At 56.3% G+C, this 18015-nt stretch overlaps 1 long non-coding RNA gene across 1 annotated transcript; it reads right to left on the reverse strand.

The window, feature by feature from the left end:
• Positions 1-7380: 7380 nt before the first annotated feature.
• On the reverse strand, positions 7381-17768 carry LOC134148380 (uncharacterized). The gene is made up of 3 exons (XR_009960202.1): positions 17419-17768; positions 14796-14944; positions 7381-9401 (listed from the first exon to the last, which is right to left on the reverse strand). It is a non-coding gene; the product is annotated as an uncharacterized LOC134148380 (long non-coding RNA).
• Between the last annotated feature and the right edge of the window lie 247 nt (positions 17769-18015).

An 18015-nucleotide genomic window follows, 5' to 3' on the forward strand; every position in this document is an offset into this window, starting at 1 on the left:
AGGAGGTGGCCTCCGGGCCGAGGTCCGTCCCTTCCGAGTGCAAATAAACTGCTCTGCTCCGCAGACGATCCCGGTGTTAGGGAAAAGCTCTCTCCGAGAGACCGACAGCGGTTGCCCGTGTAGACGCCGGTGCTGTCACCGCGCGGAGCCTTTGGCGTGGCTCCCGACGGGCCCGGTGCTTCCGCAGCGGGACCCTCGCTGCTGCGCCCCTCCGCGCTGCCGCCCCCCTCGGCGTTACGACCGGCGCGCCGTGGAAATCCGGGCCGGGACTGGCAGCCCGAGGAGCTCGCTTCCTTCCCACAACCCCTCCGGTTCCTTCCCATCAATAGACATAGTGTTGGCTACTTTTCTGGGATAAATAGCAACCTTTGCCCCCCTCCTTTATTTGGCAGGCGCTCAGCACTTCACTCCTTTCAGAGAGCCCCTGGGGTGCAGCGGCGCGGGGCCTCCGCCGCGCTCCCGGCCCGCCGAGGGGGACTGGTGCGCGGGAGCAGACAAAGCCTCGCTGGCAGCACTTCTGGATTTCATTTCAAAATACATTTGTCACTCTGGAATAAAATAAATGGATTTTCTGCCTTTTTTTTTTTTTTTTTTTTTTTTTTTTTGCTTAACTCCTCCCTCTCAGGTTACCCTGTGAGCAGCACTGATACTGAAATCATTGGGTAAATATATGCAAAGTGTAAATTAAAATGCGTGCATACTCCAGGGCTGGTTCACTTTATCTTCATTTTGCTGAGATACAGAATGAATTCTGCACTTAGCAGCCTAACGCGGCAGCGCGGTTAACAAGTGTGTCTTTACCGTGCTCTGCGCCCGAACCGCTCGTCCCTCTCCCATGCTGCTGAGAAGAGCAGGCTGGTTTTTAACCTTTTTCGTACCAACACTGCTACTGAGCTCAGCCAGAATCCAGGAGCCCATAGCCTGACTCCACTTTCCAGCTCATAAGATACTTCTGGAAAACCACCTAAGTGATTTAAAAGCTGGAATTGCAGCTAAGAATTTCGTTGGCGGTGCAGTGGCCGTGGAGCGGCGCGGGAGCGCGGTCAGGGTCTCCGGGCAGCGCGGGCTCTGCGAGGGGCTGCCCCGCAGGCAGCGCCGCCGGAGCAGCCCGGGGAGCTCGGCGGTGAGGAGGGTGCGGGGAGGGTGTATTTTGAAAGAAACGAGGAGGCCTCCAAGCTGCAGAAATGGCTTGTGCGCGCAGCGCAGCCCTTCTGCCTTCCCGCCAGCCCCCGTGCCGCAAGGAGAGACGCAGCCCTCAGCGTGTCCTGCGCGTCCCAAGCGCAGCAGGGACGGGGTGGGGGGGGCAATTAGCAGCGCGCAGGATCGCCGGCACCTTCCTAAACGCCGTAGTGACGGATTCTCTCTGCCGGCCGGGGGAAGGGGGCCGGGAGCGGCGGCGGCTCGGGCACGGGAACCGGCGCCTCCTCGCTGCCGCCCGGCGGGAGGAGGAGGAGGAGGAGGAGGAAGGGCAGCGCCACCGAGGGCTCGGGCGAACCGCGGGCCGGGGCTTTGTTTTCTGAACATCCTGCAAAAGCAGCGTCGACTTCTGCAACTAGAGCTTTGTTACTGCCCTTATTTGTTGTAGAATAAGAGACATTTTGCGAGTTTTGCTGCTGTAACGACCCTCATTTCGGGAAATGCAAGGTGATGCTACAGGCGCTGCTGTAGCAGCCAACGGACCCTCTGCAGGTGGATGCTGCCTCTGCACAAGAGCTGTGGAAAGTTTGAGAAATTCACAAGATCTGGAAGCTATTTTCAGGCAGATACACACTATTCACACTTTGGTTTAATTGCTAAGCACCTGAGATTGTCTCTTAATTCTGTGATTTATGTGACAAAAAACTGTGAAGGCGATTTTCCACCTCCAGCCAGTAGCTCAGCTCGGGGCATTTTGGTGCATTTCCGATTTCGGGGGTGGTCTTCGGCAGCACTGGTGCTGCTCTTCCTCCTCTGCTGCCTTTTTTTTTTTTTTTTCCTGGTGGAGCCTTCGAGTCCCCGGCCCCACTCAAAATGTTATTTTCTCTTTACGTTGGCATCTGAACAGATGTGATTCCCACAGAGCTTTCTGGCCTTGCTTTGCACAAAGATTAGGAAAATGCCAGAGATTGCACAAAGATGAGCAGATGAGCGCCGGGTTGAGAGCGAGGGGTGGCTGGTGTGGCAAACTGGGGTCCTGGGGGTCCAGGGAGCCCATGGATCCCGGGGATCCTGAAGGTCCCAGGGCTCTGGGGCTCCTGGGGGTCCCAGGCTGCCTTGCCGCAGCCTGACCCTGCCGTTCTGCCTTTCCCAGGCCTCTGGCCCTCCGCAGGCGTCGACAGCTTCGACGGAGGTTTTTCATCCTGCAGCAGCTGCTGGGCTGCTGGCTGCTGCCCGTCCCATCCCCTTCCGTCCCGTCCCATCCCATCCCGTCCTACCCTGTCCCATCCTGTCCCATCCTATGCCATCCCATCCTACCCTGTCCCGTCCCATCCCATCCCATCCCGTCCCGTCCTGTCCCATCCTGTCCTGTCCTGTCCCATCCTATCCCGTCCCACCCTGCCCGTCCCAGCTCCTGCAGCTCTTCGCCCTCTCCCAGGACAAGTGCTGTTCTGGCTTCCTCTTTCCAAACCCCACAAGCCGTCCCAGGGGCATGGGGACGGGCTCAGCCCCGTTGCTGCCGAGCTGTCCCCGAGCCCAGCTGCGCGCTCTGGCAAAGCTGTCCCGCATTTTGGGTGCTTCCGAGCCCTCTTCCGCCTGCGTGCAGCAGGGGAGCAGCCGTGGCCGGCGGGGCGGCGAAGCCTCCGCCACCCGGGAGCCTGTTCCGCGAAACGCGGAGGAATGTCATTATCCCCACGCTTCTGTCAGGTTTGGTTGAGATCCGCCAGGAGATTACAAAGTTATTGTAGGAGACAAGTAGCCGGACGCAGGCAGGTATGGACAGCACGACCACAGAAATTGCATTGCGTTAGGAAACCGGGCTGAAAAACGGCGCTGGAGCTTCTCTGCACCGCCCCGCGGCCCTCGCTCGGCTTCCCCCGCCGGGCGCCGCTCGCCCGACCACCAGCGCTGGGAACCTGCAGCTGCTCCTGCGCTCCCGCCGCTCAACTGCTGCCCCGAGCGCGGGGCCCCGCGACCCGCCACCCCCACGGGTCCCTGTGACCCGCCACCCCTGCGGGCCCCCGGCGACCTGCCACCCCCACGGGTCCCTGTGACCCGCCACCCCTGGGGGCCCCCCATGACCTGCCACCGCCGGCGGGCCCCCCGCGACATGCCACCCCCACGGGTCCCTGTGACCCGCCACCCCTGCGGGCCCCCCACGACCCGCCACCCCCGGGGGCCCCCCACGACCCGCCACCGCCGGCGGGCGCAGAAGCTGGCGGGCCGAGGGCGAGGGTGGCCGGCGCGGTGAGCCGCAGAAGCCGGCATCGCCCCGGGGAGCGCCGCGCCGCGCCGCGCCGGGAGGCTCCGCGGAGGAGCCCTGGCACACGTGCTTGGGGCAGGGGTTAATCACGGCACATGCCGTGAAAAACCAAGCGCCGTGGTCCGGCGTTACGAACGTATTGCTGTAGAGCGTCCTGGAGGCGCAAAGCCCCACGTGTCCGGGGCTCCCTCCGCGGTCCCACTTGGCACGCGCGGCCCCGGCGTCGGCGGTGGCGGGCGCTGGGCGGAGGAGGCGGCGGTGCCGGCGCCGGACGGGCGCCGAGGGCACCAGCGGCCCGTGGCAGCGCGGAGCAGGTCGGGGGATGCTGGCGCTCCCGCCCAGGGGAGCCGCGCGGATTGGGGCGCGGGCGCGGGCTGGCCCCCGCTCAGGCGGGCGAGCTCTACCGCGGCGGAGAGCGCGTGCGAACCCGCTGCAGCGGGGCATCGCCTGGGGCTAGCTACCGGCAGCAAGACCCGGCTGATGCGGCAGGGAGACCGCCCGCGCGGTGGAGGTTTGGTGCCCGGGAGGCGGACGGCAACCGCGGACACTGTGTGTTGAACGAGAGGATTTCCCGGCGCTGAGCGAGCACGACGCTGGTCCCCGCGAGCCGCGGCGGGGCGGCTCCCGTGACCCCCTCCGGCAGCGTCTCCCGGGGCGGCCGGTCCCCCCGCGCCCGGGGGCAGACGGAGCAGAGCGGGCGAGGAAGAGGAGGAGCATTCGGGTTTCGGCGCCGGCCAGCGGTCCTGGCTGCACCCCCCACCCCGTCTAACCGTGGAGTTACAGCGTTCTTCACCCCGAAAAGCTTGTTAGTAGAGCTTGGTGGCAACAGACGGGTCCGGACGGGTGGGGAGGAGCGGCGAGGAGGCGGCGGGGGCCCAGCCCCGGGGCAGCGCGGCGCTTCGGGGCGGCCCGGGCCCGGGGCCCCCGCGCCGCCGCGGGGCGCAGCGGTCCCGCGCGCCGGGGACCTTCGCCGAGGCCGGCCGGACGCAGCGCCCCGCGAGCCCGGCCCCCCGCGCCGCCCCGGCGGCGGCAGCACGCCTCCGCGTGCCGTATATTAAGTGGAGTGGCAGCTGCGATATTGCCGTCTAAAACTAAGTACAAAATTTACAGCAGTAAATTCTTCTCTCTTCAGGGTGGTTAATTATCTTAATTACTTTTATTATCTTTTATCTTTTAAGATCCTAAATTGCTTATTTCTGCTTGTGTTGCCAAAGGGGGTTGCATATTTTTCACTGGCGCACGCTGTGCGGAGGCACCAATATGCGTGTCTGCGCGGTACACTTTAAAAGAACTTTGATTTATAGGAGGCTTCTCCTTGGGATTTTAATTGTGCTAAACAGAGAAAACAAAAAGTTCAGTGAAATATTGGCGGAGGGAAGAGCTGACAAGCGGCTCCTTCCTTTCGACGGACGGGAGGGTGCTGCCGCCGAGACGCGCTGCCACGCTCCGGCCCGGCGTTATCCCGGGGGAGCGGTCTGCGGCAGCGGGGACGCACTTGCTCCAGGACATGTGTAACCCCGCACCTCACACGTAATCTTTTTCCTGTCGTCTTTGCCCGTATCTTTTAATAGCAAACACCAGCAGAAACGATGCAGCCTGGTGCTCAGCTTCCTCCCGGTGTTCTGCGCCGGCCGCCTGCTGTCAGCTGAAATTTATGCTGTGGTTTAGGAGCAGTTTTTAGTTCGGAAGGATTCTCCTCCCGCCACGCGCTACGGATAACCCGTGCGCATCCGCTCCCTCCGAGCGCTCGGCCCCGGCCCGGCCCGCCTTCCCCGCTCCCGCGCTGCGGGGCTCGGCCACAGCAAGGCGGCTCTGGGGATGCCGTGCCGTGCCGTGCTGTGCCATGCCATGCCATGCTGTGCCGTGCTTTGTCGTGCCGTGCCGTGCCATGCCATGCCATGCAATGCCATGCCTTGCTGTGCCATGCTCTGCCGTGCTCTGCCGGCCTTTCCGTGCCAGCCGCGGCCAGGTGCCGTCCCAGGAGAGCTCGCAGGAGCGCCGGGGCCCACGGCACCACGGGCCCCTCCAGGCCTGGGAACCACCCAGACACCCGCTCTGAGGTGCTGAGTCTGCGGCTCCCCTGCATTCTCATGGCAATCGGCAGTGCGATCATCTGTGCTCACGCAGAGCGTTTTTAATGAGGGGAAAGGCAGCCGCTCGCACCGCCCGGAGCCAGCCTGTGATCCTTGCAGCGAGCAGCAAGCCGAGGAAACAGGCTGTTTATTGAAAGGGTTATTTATGGAAGCCAAAGCCGGTAATGCGGAGTCACAAAGATGGGTTTTCTGCATGAATAAACGTGTATATGGCACACAAACTGGATCTACCCACCCTATGGGGATGGTATATGGGCCATTATCACGCCTGCAGACACTGCAGGAATAAGCTTTAAATACTAGGGATACTGCCTGTTAACCGGCTCTCCCACGTCGGTGCGGCCCTTGGAGGGAGGCAGGAGCAGGAGGAACTGGCGCAGGTGTGTGTCTGATCCCCTTGCACAACAGCTGCCTAGAGAGCAAAGGAAAGTCGTCGCCTGATAACGAGAGGCCTTTTCCCGTGCGAAAATAACAGCGGGAACAAAGCTCGCTCTGGAACTTTTAAGTTCATTTACTTCTGTGTAGTTTTGATTTACCCGAGGACAATAGTAGGCCTAAAAATATCAAACTAGAACAGAAATTTTCATCGAGAGCTTCCGTTTTTTCTTCTTGGAAAGGATGCTCGAGCTAAAAGCACGCACATTCAGGAGACAGGCGTCTTCTGGAGGTAGCTGCTGGGGATATTGTGGTCAGCATTTTTTCCTACAGGAATATCCAGACACGCAGCCATTCTTTTATTCTGTAGGAGGGACGTTTCTTAATTTCTTCAGCTTTCTGCTTGCTTTGCTTTGGCCAGAGAGGAAATGCAACACACCTTATTGCAATACCCTGAATGCATCTTGTGATACGACAGCAACCATTTAAGGAAAATGCACTGGTCACGAAAGCAGCTTCCCAGGCGGCGTCTCAGAAACGATAGATGCCCAACTGGTAAGGCAGCGGATGGCAGATCGGTGAGCGCAGGCCGGGAGCGCCTGCAGTGCCCGACGCCGCAGCGACGCCTCCGCGGCTGCCCGCGCTCAGACCCGGCCGTGCAGCAGCTCTCCAGGCAGAAGCGCTTGCACCTTCGCAAGACCATCTCGCACAGTGCCTCCGCTGGCATGCAGCGCTGGAGAAAACTTCAGCGCGTGGCTGCTGTATGGGGCAGCTCCAAGTACCTGCCGTTCCCTCCAGAGCCTCCTACTGCCTCTGGCGTCGTGGCTTCGTGGCGCAGCCCCTCTCCGTCGCCGGGACTCACGTAACGCCAGGGAGGAGGGATCGCTGCAAATGAATCCTGCGTCTGGCCTTCCAGCGGGCGAGGACTGGCTGATGCCCAGCACCCACACGAGTTTCAGGATTACGTCTGCATTTGGACACCACGCGCCTTCCTCCTGCTGCCGGAGCGCGGAGCCTGTGAAACGGCTTCCTTGGAAAAATAAACAGGCGGGAGAGCGGGGCTGCAGCGCGGGAGGCCGCGGGCGAGGCCGCGTCCCCGGTCCCGGTCCCGGCGCGGCGGGCAGCGCTCGGCGGGACCCGCGCCGTCCGGCCGCCCCCGCGCCGTGCCGTGCCGCGCCGCGCCGCGCCGCGCTGTGCCGAGCCGTGCCGAGCCGTGCCGAGCCGGCCGCCCCCGCGCCGTGCCGCGCCGTGCCGAGCCGTGCCGAGCCGGCCGCCCCCGCGCTGTGCCCGCGGCGCAGCGGATTCCCGTTTATTGTAAACTGCAAACTTTTCAGCTAGGAAGGAACAACGGGAAAAAATAAATGTGCCCGGGTCGACTTCCATGTTTAAAAGTATCCCATGTCTTTAAGGCAGTGAATTTTAAAAAGGCACATAATTAGCAGGCTGCTTCCTCGTCTGTATTCTCCTCGTCTGCCTGCCCACATAAACATTCGGCACACAGCACTTCCAGACACTTTTTAATAGAATCGCTTAAAACAATTAATTACCAGAGTTTTCATTCAAGCTGCAGTGGAAAAGATACGCCAGCAATAAAAGGCATTTATTCGTTGGTTTCTGGAGGCCTGTTTGTTATTAACATGTAAATTAAATCATCACAGATGTTCCATTTTTAATCTGGGGATGTGAAGTGCAGGGCTAACCACGGCCCAAACAGCCTGATTTTATTACATACACATTCATTAGGAACCAGCAGTATTATTGGATATCATTTTTCTTTGATGCATTTTTTAAACCAATTATCGGTATAATTTGTTCATTTCCCTCCCTATTTGTTTTTCTCTTGCCATTTGTGTCAGGATGCTCCAATCAAGGACGATTGCTTCGGCTCCTTGCAGCCTCCCTGGTCGCCTGCAGCCCACCAGCCTCTCCACAGAGCTGTGCGCCCAGCTTGCGCCCAAACTCCCCGTTTTGCAGGCACGTTCAGCTGAGCAGAGGTAGAAACCAGCCTGACCCCCAAGGAGGACACTCAGGAACCAGGAAGGGAAAGGGAAGTGGGCTTGATCTGCAGCAGTAGCAACAGAAAGCGGGAACTGAAGTATTCTAGAAGCCTATTCTGGAAATGCAACTTGCACTTCTGGAGAAACATGGTCTCACAGAGCTTTCTGCTGGCCAGGAGCACCAGCAGAACAGCAGTTGTGTCAGGAGAGGAAGATGAGAGGTTGCCAAAGCCCCAGCTCGGGGATGACAACTGCCCCACTGGAGCCAGGCTGCCTGCGCTGGGTCTTCTGCTCTTGAGAGAAGGTCATAGATGCTCGTTGCTCCTGCTGCAGAAATGGCTTTGCATGGCTGAAGGAGGAGGACTTGCTCTTCCTCGTCTCAGGCAGAGTGCTACAGACCTCACCAGGACGGAAACTTCAGCCAGTCCAGCAAAGCCACCCTGGGCAGTGGTGGAGTAGCCTCGCTAGCCCCAGGAGAAACTCTAGAAATGCAAAGGGTTTCAGGCTGCGCAGAGCTCTCCTTGCTGCAGGGAACCTGGTCCAGGGATGATTCTGGTATGAAGTGTGATTTGGTTTTAACTAGAAGAAAATACTCCACCGCCTGCACTTCGTTTTGGCACACTCTGGGACAACTGGAGTCTTGCACACGTTAGAAGAAATACTCCTCAAGAGGTTTCTGCTTGGGTTGAGAGACACCCTCTCCCATCAGCAAAATTTAAACAAAACTAGTGTTGCACAGTCTTAGGCTAGCTAGCGATTTTACTTTAATATTTTTATTAGTTTGCTCTCAGCTTTGCGAACAAAAATTCCTATCATTTTGCACACAAACCAACACTCATTTCAATCTGACAAATTCGCCACGGAGGCAGCAAAAAGCACTCTCAGGAGGAGGAATAGGCAAATAATTTGGTCGGTAACAAAATGCGTCTGTTCCTGTGGGAACTGCCCCATACGCAGAGGGCTCACACCCTGCCACAGCTAGGGAGAGCCCCACCGTGCCCGGGGTAGCTGCCGACAGCATTAACTGCTGCCAGCAAAGGAAACCTTGGAGGTTAGACCAAGGCAGCAATGATGGATGTGGCAAACAACTGCTCCTTGACCAGTACAACTCACAGACAGATCAAGACAATTTAAATGCTGTTAAAACCATTAATGGCAGCAACTGCACAAGCCAGTTGGATAAGGATTCAGGAAATGAGTAGTCATTTACACATAAATGTGAGGCAGCCTGAGCGAGGCCTTATTAAAAAGTTCACACAAATCACATGGCCTGACTTCGCACAGAGCGTGCATTTAAGAAATATTACAGTAACGACGCATAATTCAGAGAAGCCATAGACTGAAAGAGGACCCTTCGCAAACAAATGAAATGTTATTCAAAATGTCTGCTCCTTCCATCTCAGCTCGGTGGCGGTTTGAACCAAAGGTTTTGAGCTGTGCGCTGAAAGATCCGGCAGGACCAGAGAGCCCCGAAGGAAGGCGATGTCCGTTAAAGCCATGATGACGCAGATGGGTAATACCGGAAAGTTTTCTTTACTGAGAAAAAACAAGCTTTGTGAGTTTGTGAAATATGTACGTATTTCTCATTTTCACCTCGAAAAATTTTCTAACACAAAAATGCAGTAGTTCAACCCAAAGAAAGTAATGTTTCATCCTGTGATGTTGTTCCTGTGAAAACAGACATTTCTCGAAAAAAACCCTGGTAACCTTCTATTGGGATCTCGTTCAACAGCATTCTTGAAAAACAGCAGAAAACAGGTAAAACCAAAACAGCAGCCCAGAAGCGGAGGGAAACTGGAACAGCTTCGCTACTGAAAGCAGCTGGTTTCCAGCCTGAACTGGACTCGTGAACGTGTTGCAAGCCTGAGCTCGCGCCTGCAAGCGCTGTGCAGCACCGGAGCCTTTCCGTGCCGCGGTCCTGGAGGCTGTGCGGGGACCGCGGTCGGGCGGGACGCCGGGGCCACCCGCCCCCGCTCCGCCTGGCCGCCGTGGGGCCCCGAGGGCAAGCCGCCCGCCCGCGCGGCGCCGCTCGCCGACCCCGCCGCGCCGCGCGGCGGTCCCGGGGACGCGGCGGCGGGAGCCTCGGGAACGGACGCCGCCCGCGGTGCCCGCTTTCCTCTGGCGATGTCCGGAGGAGCCTCCAGCCTGCGGTTCAGGCTGTTTCATCTCACTGCAGCCTGGTGTCCTTGCCCTGACAATTATTGGAGAGGGAGGGGGGCAAACCTTGCAATGACCAAAAAAGTCTTGAAAATGCTTTCATGCTAAAAATCCCATATTTGACAGAAGTGTGAGATACCTTGAGGCCTTCTATTGATTACCTGGGAGCAGGAGTGCACCAGCGCTTTGAGCTGTCACAGTTCCAGGCATTTCTGAAAACGATAGAAGACTGGAACAAAAACACAACTAAGGCTCCTGACACAGTGTGTTAAGCAATAAAACATGTTTAATTGTGTTGTCTTAAGGCTATAACCATTCACTGGCTGAAGGTCATTCACTACCCATACCGCCAGTGGGAAAGAGGTGCTCTGACAGGTGGGATCCAAATAGGAAACAGATATCTGTGCGATTAAGACGTGAATGACACTGAAATGCCGATGATGGTGTAGTTAAAGGAAATAGGACAAGAGACAGGCAGGACATCTCCCGGCTGGTGGATCTATAAAGGGGGTTGTTATAGACAAAGTCTGCAAGCATGGACAAGATGGGATTCAGTCGCAACTCCTCTTCCTCCTGGTGTCACCATGTTGTTGTGCAGCAGGACTAGCATGGGTTTGTCTTCTGCACAAATTGGGGATCCAAATGTACAGAACACAGAGTGTCCCCAAGTGCCCTTCACAGCCCTGGGGGACTGGGCAAACTCCTGGTGGGAGTTTGTCTCAGCATGGAGACCCTCCTGCTTTACTCCGAGGATCGCTATTCAGATCTGCTCTAATACTCTGCACATCCACTCTGAAAGCAGGAAAAGGCCATCGGGCCAGGGGGTACCTAAGAGGGCTCCGTGCCTAAGGCCCCTTGGTCATGCTCCTCAAGTGAATCTAATGGAAAAGCCCTTGCTTCAGTGCTGTGGCTTGAGAGGTCATCTGCTGCACGCTACACACCACGAGTGCCCAGAGCACTTCTGCAGGCAACTCGCACACTGGTTGCACGGGTCTGCCCAGGTCCCAGCAGAGCTAATGCACTCCCTGAGGTACTTTTAGGTAGGACAGAAAGCCACGTCCATCACTATGTACCTGCGTCTTGCAATATTCAGCATGGAGCCTTGCAGGCTCTTGGCTCATGGGCAGAGTCACCGAGGTCTCCCCTAGGCAGACATCCAAGAAAGAGTGTCTGGGAACAATTCACTTTAACAGTTCATTAACCTCCTTAATGAAGTGGCCAAAACTAACGTTTCCTTCCACATGACTCTGGACTCTGACCTTTTGGATCACATTATAGTTGTATAGAAGAAGCCAGATCTTCTGTACAAGGAAGCTACTGAAATGGAAAGAGAAAAAAAAAGTGAGAATGAGGAAAAGACTGGAACTAGATTTCCAGCCAGTTTCTTGCACTCATGGCAGAGAACAGCCTGGAGTAATCGGAGGGACTGGAAGAGAGAGAGCAGATTTACACAGGGTCAGAGCAGCTGCCTTGTTTTCATTTGGAGGATCCAGTCTTCTGAGATTTTGAGCCCTAGAAACCAAAATGATGAACAGGAGCAAAACACTGAGAATGCTTGAAGGGATGATTTTTTTTTTTTTTTTTTAACTTAATGTTGTTGTTTTTCTGGCTCTGTCTGGCTTTTCTCAGAGGCAGCGAGCAGTGGGGAATGGAAAGCTCCAGGAGAGATTTTCCTTTCCAGGCAGGCTGTAGCCTTTGCAATAGTCAAACTAGGGTACTCATTCAAAGCAGGAACCCACCAGGTCTTTGTGGTAAATCCGTGTTATATGCATGATGGACTCTGCTTCCTCCTCGTTTGTCCGGTACTCATAGGTTGCTGTAAGAGTCACTTCCCCTGTACTGCCTTTTCCGCCACTTTCTACCCGCTGGTGACAGGCTCTGGACTCTGACTCTGGGTCCGGGGTCCGGGGAAGGTGAGCCGACGTCAGTGCTCACACCCGCACTGCTGCTGCCCAGGCCCCTCTGCCGCTCGGCGCACGTCCGAGCACAAACCAGGAACGAGCAGGGCTCTGCCTGTCCCCAAAGGGGAAAATTGCAGAGCAGGATCCCCAGCCTTAAAGGGCAAAGTACACTCCGTGCTGGAGGTTTCTCAGCATGGAGTGATTTTGTTTTTCAGAATTAGAGGCATCATGACTACAAAGTGAGAATTTGGGAAGAAAGTTCATTCCTGCCCTTAGATGCTGCATGGTCTCCGAATGGTCTGCGTGAATCTACCACACTTCAGTTGGTCCTGTTGAATTCTACGTGACAGGAGTCCCTCCATATGGAAAAGGTTTGAAGTGTCTCATGTTTAATGAGAAACAGAGAAGATTAGGCTGTAGCACGGTGTTTAATTATTAGGATATTTTTGCTCTGGCTGCATCCTTCGCCTCTCCATGCGGGAAGTGCCAAATTACATGTCACCTTGGAGGGCATATTTTCTGTAGTTTTCAGAGCTCCTACAATGGCAGCCTCATGAATATTTACTGAACTGCTCAGATATGCAGCAGTGGGAACAAATAAAAAAATTTGTATTTGCATCTCCCACAGACACTAACAAACCATGTGGCTCTGGTAGGGAGAAGATGGGAGATTGCTGTTGCCTTTCCAGAGGGATAGAGAAACAGCTTCTCATATAATGAGATTGACTTTTAAATTGAAAGTGTTACTGGTTGTGCTGCAGTTCATACTTCCATGCTGTGCATTTACTCCCTAGGCTCTAACATTAAGACATCTTATGTACAAGCTGGGAGGATTCAATTAGCGTTTCTGTTATTAATCAATCAATTAAGCCACAATCTTTGGTATATACATTTTCACTCTTAAAGAGGTGAGGCGCTGGCAGTACAAGCTGAAGTTTTAGGGACATCCTTTAATTTACATTCAGACGCAGGTATCGGCAGAGCTGCTCCTGGTGCCAGTGTGATGCCAGGGCCGTCCGGAGCTCGTTAGGGGTTGAGCTGTGCGAGGAGAGCAGCAGAGTGCAGAAAGGGACAGCCGAGACCTGGCACGTAGCTGCAAAAGTCACCCTTAGCACCAGGAAACACTGACCAATAACTGGCATCACGTCTACGTGGACAAGCGTGTGTGAGCTGAGGGACTCGAGAGGAAGGCACGGGAAGCGCTCCCAGAGAAACGCTTGGCACATCCACTAATTAACCCATCCGACAGGGCTGCATCCAGCTTCCAGGAAGGACATGGCTGGCCTGGAATAAACGTAAGAAATCAAGGACTCGCTCTGCCCTGACCCGACAGCTCCAGGTCTGTGCTGCCTGCGACAACTGTGCACACACATCTCGGCAAAGCTCCCTAGAGAAAGCAGAACGGGAATACATCCCTCAAAGGAATTGTCCAGACAGCTCAAGGTTTCATTTCGTCTTTTTTTTTTTTTTTTTTCCTTAGAGAAAAGTTAAACTGTTTGTGCATGATTTTTTCAAAGAACTTTCTTCTGTCAGTTCTTCTCTGCTCTTCTTCCTTGCTTTCGGACCCCTCTCTGTCCCTTCTTTGAGCTAGGTTAGGACCAGGTTGATGTGATCTTACAAGCCTCATGTTCATTCTCGTTGTCCCAGATCTCTGGCATGAACAGAGTTTGAAGGCAATGTGGGTTCACTGCATTGCACATGCAGAAAGTAAGAGGTGACAAAAAACTTGCCCTTGTTCTTATTAGCACATTTCACAGGCCATATCAGAGGGGACACGCACATGCATGAGACCAGCATGAGCCAGAATGATTTCTACTAACGATTGCACAGGTCTTTGTGCAAAAAGTCCACAATCCTTGCTTCGCTTTCTTTTGAGCAGCGTTCCCATCAGACGGCAACGGGAGCAGGGCTGTGTCTGGTGACACTTGACGATGCGAGAGCTGAAATGCAGAGCTATCCTCAGATATGAAGCGGACAAACTGAACCAAAATTTGACAGTGTGATAAGGCACATGATCTTCTCCATCCAGTAGAGTAATTCACTTCTTTACTGGTTCTAAGCATCTGCCCAGCAGCTAAAAATGTGTCAGAAAGGGAAGAACAAATGCAAGAGGCTGGAACAAGCAGCCGCGAGATGTGCGGGGCTGCAGGTCAGGTGGGGTGGCAGGACCACGGGTTACAGGTGAGGTTTCAGGCACGCGGAGGTACCGTGTGTCTCGGGCTCCCAGGGGGCACTCGCGGCCCCGTGACCCAAGTCCTGGTGCTTCTACAAATACATCCCAGGAGCTGGAGCCCGGACACAACAGGGCCTTTCAGGGAGGCTTTGAGTACCCTGGGTGCAGATAGTTCTTCATTAGTGAAATCTGTCCAGCACTTGCTGAAAATGCTTATTTCTGTTTATACATAGTTTTTCATGTTTTTGTCTCAGTCAAGCTAATCCTTTGGTATTGCCACTGTTGTTCCTATCTTTTCTTTTAAATCCCTGACTGATGGTTGGTGCTCCCTCTCTGCCCCCAGGCAAGCCAAAAGTCATTTAGCACAACACGGGTATTTAGCAAATAGCTTTTCAGGGATTCCATCTCTCAGGCATGCAGAAAACAAGTGTCACTCTCTGAATGCTGTTTTAATGGTACTGAAAACCTGATGCTATTTCTGTGGTCAGAGGAGGTGGGCAGCATTTGCCAAAAAGAAGTGTAAAATTGGTGGTTTGGGGCTGGACGGGAACTCCAGATCTCAGGCGTTGTCAGAGGCTGCCGTGATCCTTGTCGTAAGCTTTGTGCTCCAGGTCTGCACTCGTGCAGTGAGGATTATAACCCCACGGTGCCCGTCCTGTCTACTTAGATTCTGAGCTCTTCAGAGCATGAAGTTGTTACCTTATCAGCGCTGCGGAAATGCCTGGAGATGTACCGTGGTGACTCGGGCAGCGCCTCCCGTGCCCAGGGCTCCCGGGCAAGACCTCGCGCAAGTTATCCGCAGAAATGGTAATGCGCGGATGCTGGTGGGCTCACTTCTGCGTTCTGCACTGCAAAGGGAGGAAAGCACCCAAAGCATTTGAAAAAGAAATTATTATTTGCATCCTGGTGCCTGGAATATTTAATTCAACCTGTAACCAGAACTTCTGTGAAGGCTTTAGGGAAAATGAACACTGTGTTTTTGAGCTAGAGTTTGAACACTTGAAGAGAAGTAAGTACATGAGTGCTGTTGGTAGGTAAGGAAAAAAAAGAAGAGAGGATTAAATGGCAATGTTACCTTTACTCTTGTCAAATACCTAAGTAGAAACATTGGTTAATGCCCTTAAAAAAGGCCCATTACCACAGGGCAGCGAGTCAAAGAGTCTGGCTGCCCTAATACTCGGTTATCTCGTTCCTGGATAATGGAATGACCCCTCGCCTGCCCGAGCTGTGCTACGATATAATAGCATGAGCCGCGCGAATAAAGAGGTTATTTTTGGAATCCAATTGAAACAGTGCTGGAGCTTGTGTGACAGGGGAAGGATTGAACAAGATGCAATGTTCTAAGGGAAGGGGAAAAAATTGAATTTTGGGGAAGGTGGCACCGGCAGCGAACTGCGCGACAAAAGCGGCCTCGGCGCCGGCGTGAGCACGGAGCTGCGGCAGCTGCCGTGGACCTGCGAAAGGGCAAGACGACGCGTGGGTCGGGAGAAGCCGGTGCTCCGGCTTTTGCAAGCCTTTGAGAAGGGGCCGAGTGGGGCTGGGGAAGTGCTGCGGCAATGGGCCGAGCAACGGGCCAAGCGATGGACTGAGCTATGGGCCAAGCAATGGGCTGAGGAAAGGGCCAAGCAAGGGGCCAAGCGACGGACTGAGCTATGGGCCAAGCAATGGGCTGAGGAAAGGGCCAAGCGATCGGCCATGCAATGGACTGAGCTATGGGCCAAGCGATGGGCCAAGCGACGGACTGAGCTATGGGCCAAGTGATGCGCTGAGGAAAGGGCCAAGCAACGGGCTGAGCTATGGGCCAAGCAACGCACTGAGCTATGGGCCAAGCGATGGGCTGAGGAAAGGGCCAAGCAATGGGCCAAGCAACGGGCTGAGCTATGGGCCAAGCAATGGGCCAAGCAACGGACTGAGCTATGGGCTAAGTGATGGGCTGAGGAAAGTGCCAAGCAGCGGGCCAAGCGGCAGGCTGCGCAGCGGCGCGGGGAGCAGCCAGGAAGGTCCCAGGCCCTCAGCGCCCGCGAGGCGACCCTCCTGCTAGGGGAACGGGAGCGGGGAGGATGCGAGGGGCGAGCGGGCCGGGAGCGGCACACGGCGCTGGGCGCGTCCAGGGCCGTGGCTCCGCGGGAGCAGCTGTGAGTCACCAGCGCGCGCCCGGAGCAGCGCGAGCCGGCGGCTCGGAAAGGGCCTCCGGAACCGCGCGGTGTCAGAGCCGGTGCCTGGTCCGGACCCTGGCAGCTGTAACTCTGCGGGTTTCAGCCGGCACGCTTTCAGCACAGCTTCTCTCATGCTGTTTGAACACAGATATAAAGTTAAAAACACAACATAATGCTAATGCTGGTGCGCGGTATAAAACACATAGGACTGCAATTCATCAAACAGAGACAAGAAGCACAAGAGACTCGGCATAAACTTAGAGACTCAGATGAATATTAATTTCCAAAGCAGCCTGAAGACAGAGGGATCCAAGGAGATGGATATCACAGGCTCCCCCTACTCAATCAGATTAGGGTCCCATCTTCCCCAAGCACCAACTGCTAATCTAGATTTGAAAGACAAATCCTCCCGCAGAAGGGCTTTGCTTTTATCCTGCGGTGGAGAGGTTACTGCAGTTTTGGGGGTGAGGGGAGGAGAAGCCTTCCCGCCTGGCAGTTAACCCTTCCGCTGCTGGGGCCCCGCGAGGAGAGCGGGGGGCTCGGCGGGGCCGCGGAGCGGCAGCCGGGCGTCTGGAGCAGGTCGTGCCGCGCGCCGGGCACGGGGCGGGGGGCGGCCAAGGACCGCCAAGGCCAAGGCCCTCCTGCTCTGCCGGCCCCGCGGGGGGATCCGGGCCGAGGCTGCCACAGTTCGGCATCTCCAGACCCGCCTCCTGCCTGGCAGTTTTGTTCACAATTTGTTAAAAAAAAAAAAAAAAAAAGTGAAATTCCCGGGAGCTGGACAACTCGAGGGAGCCCTGTAGCGCAGGCACCAGCCTACCGGTGTCTGTCTCCCGAGGAAGGAGGCAGAGGAGCGCGGAGGGGCTGCGCCTCGCCGCTCCCGTCCCCGGGGCTCTGGAGCTGAGGCAACGAAACCAGGAATCCGCTGGGGCAAAGTCAGCGCTGCTACCTGACACAGCAGACGGGTGAAAACAAAGTGTAACCCAGCCGGGGAGAAGACAGCAAAAAGCCAGTTGAACTATTTTTCATTTCTCTTTCACGGGACAGTCGGACGTTTGCAAGGGGATCAGCTGCCCTGCAGCAAAGCAGCCGGGCCGGGGCGCGACGCCGAGGGGCAGCTTGCTCGAGGGCCCGCGTCTCCCAGCGCTTCCGAGGACGGGCGCGTTTACCTCGCTCGGGCCGCTGGATCGAGCCATGGTTTTTCCTTCCCGTATTGCTCCTTGCAGCCACTTGCACATTCTTGTCTTGAGAAGAGGCGTGAGCCGCCCAGGGCTCCCCGGCGCTCGGGACCGCCGGCCGGGCAGCACCGCCAGCCGGCGGCTGTCGGCACGGCTGCTGGGATCGGCGCTGCCACCCGGCCGTGCCGGGGCCGTCTGGCGAAACGCCTGGCGATCTTGCTGAAGTAGCAACGAATTTTCTCGTGTCGCTGTTTCTTCCTCTTCCTGCTAATCACGGCTGGAGCCTCCCAGCGCAGGATGTGCACCGGCAAGGCTGCCAGCGTCCACCGGCGCCCGCGGGGCCCCAGTTTGCTGCGTCTCCCTCCAAGCCGCGGCGCGGGAGCGCCGGCCGCGGCAGCGAGGCCGGAGCGGTGGCCGGGAGCCGCCGGCGCGGGCGCGCGCGGCGGGTGCCGCCTCCCCCGAGGGCGCCCGCCGCCGCTTGCGGCCGCGCTCCTGATTGGAAAACGTGCGGAAAACTTGAAAAGAGGCTGTAATTACCAGTGGGGTTTCAATGCAGTTTGTGTTTTACTACTTAAAAGTAATTTAATC

The sequence above is a fragment of the Rhea pennata genome, chromosome 17 (assembly GCF_028389875.1).
Source record: "Rhea pennata isolate bPtePen1 chromosome 17, bPtePen1.pri, whole genome shotgun sequence".
Taxonomy (NCBI): Eukaryota; Metazoa; Chordata; class Aves; order Rheiformes; family Rheidae; genus Rhea; species Rhea pennata.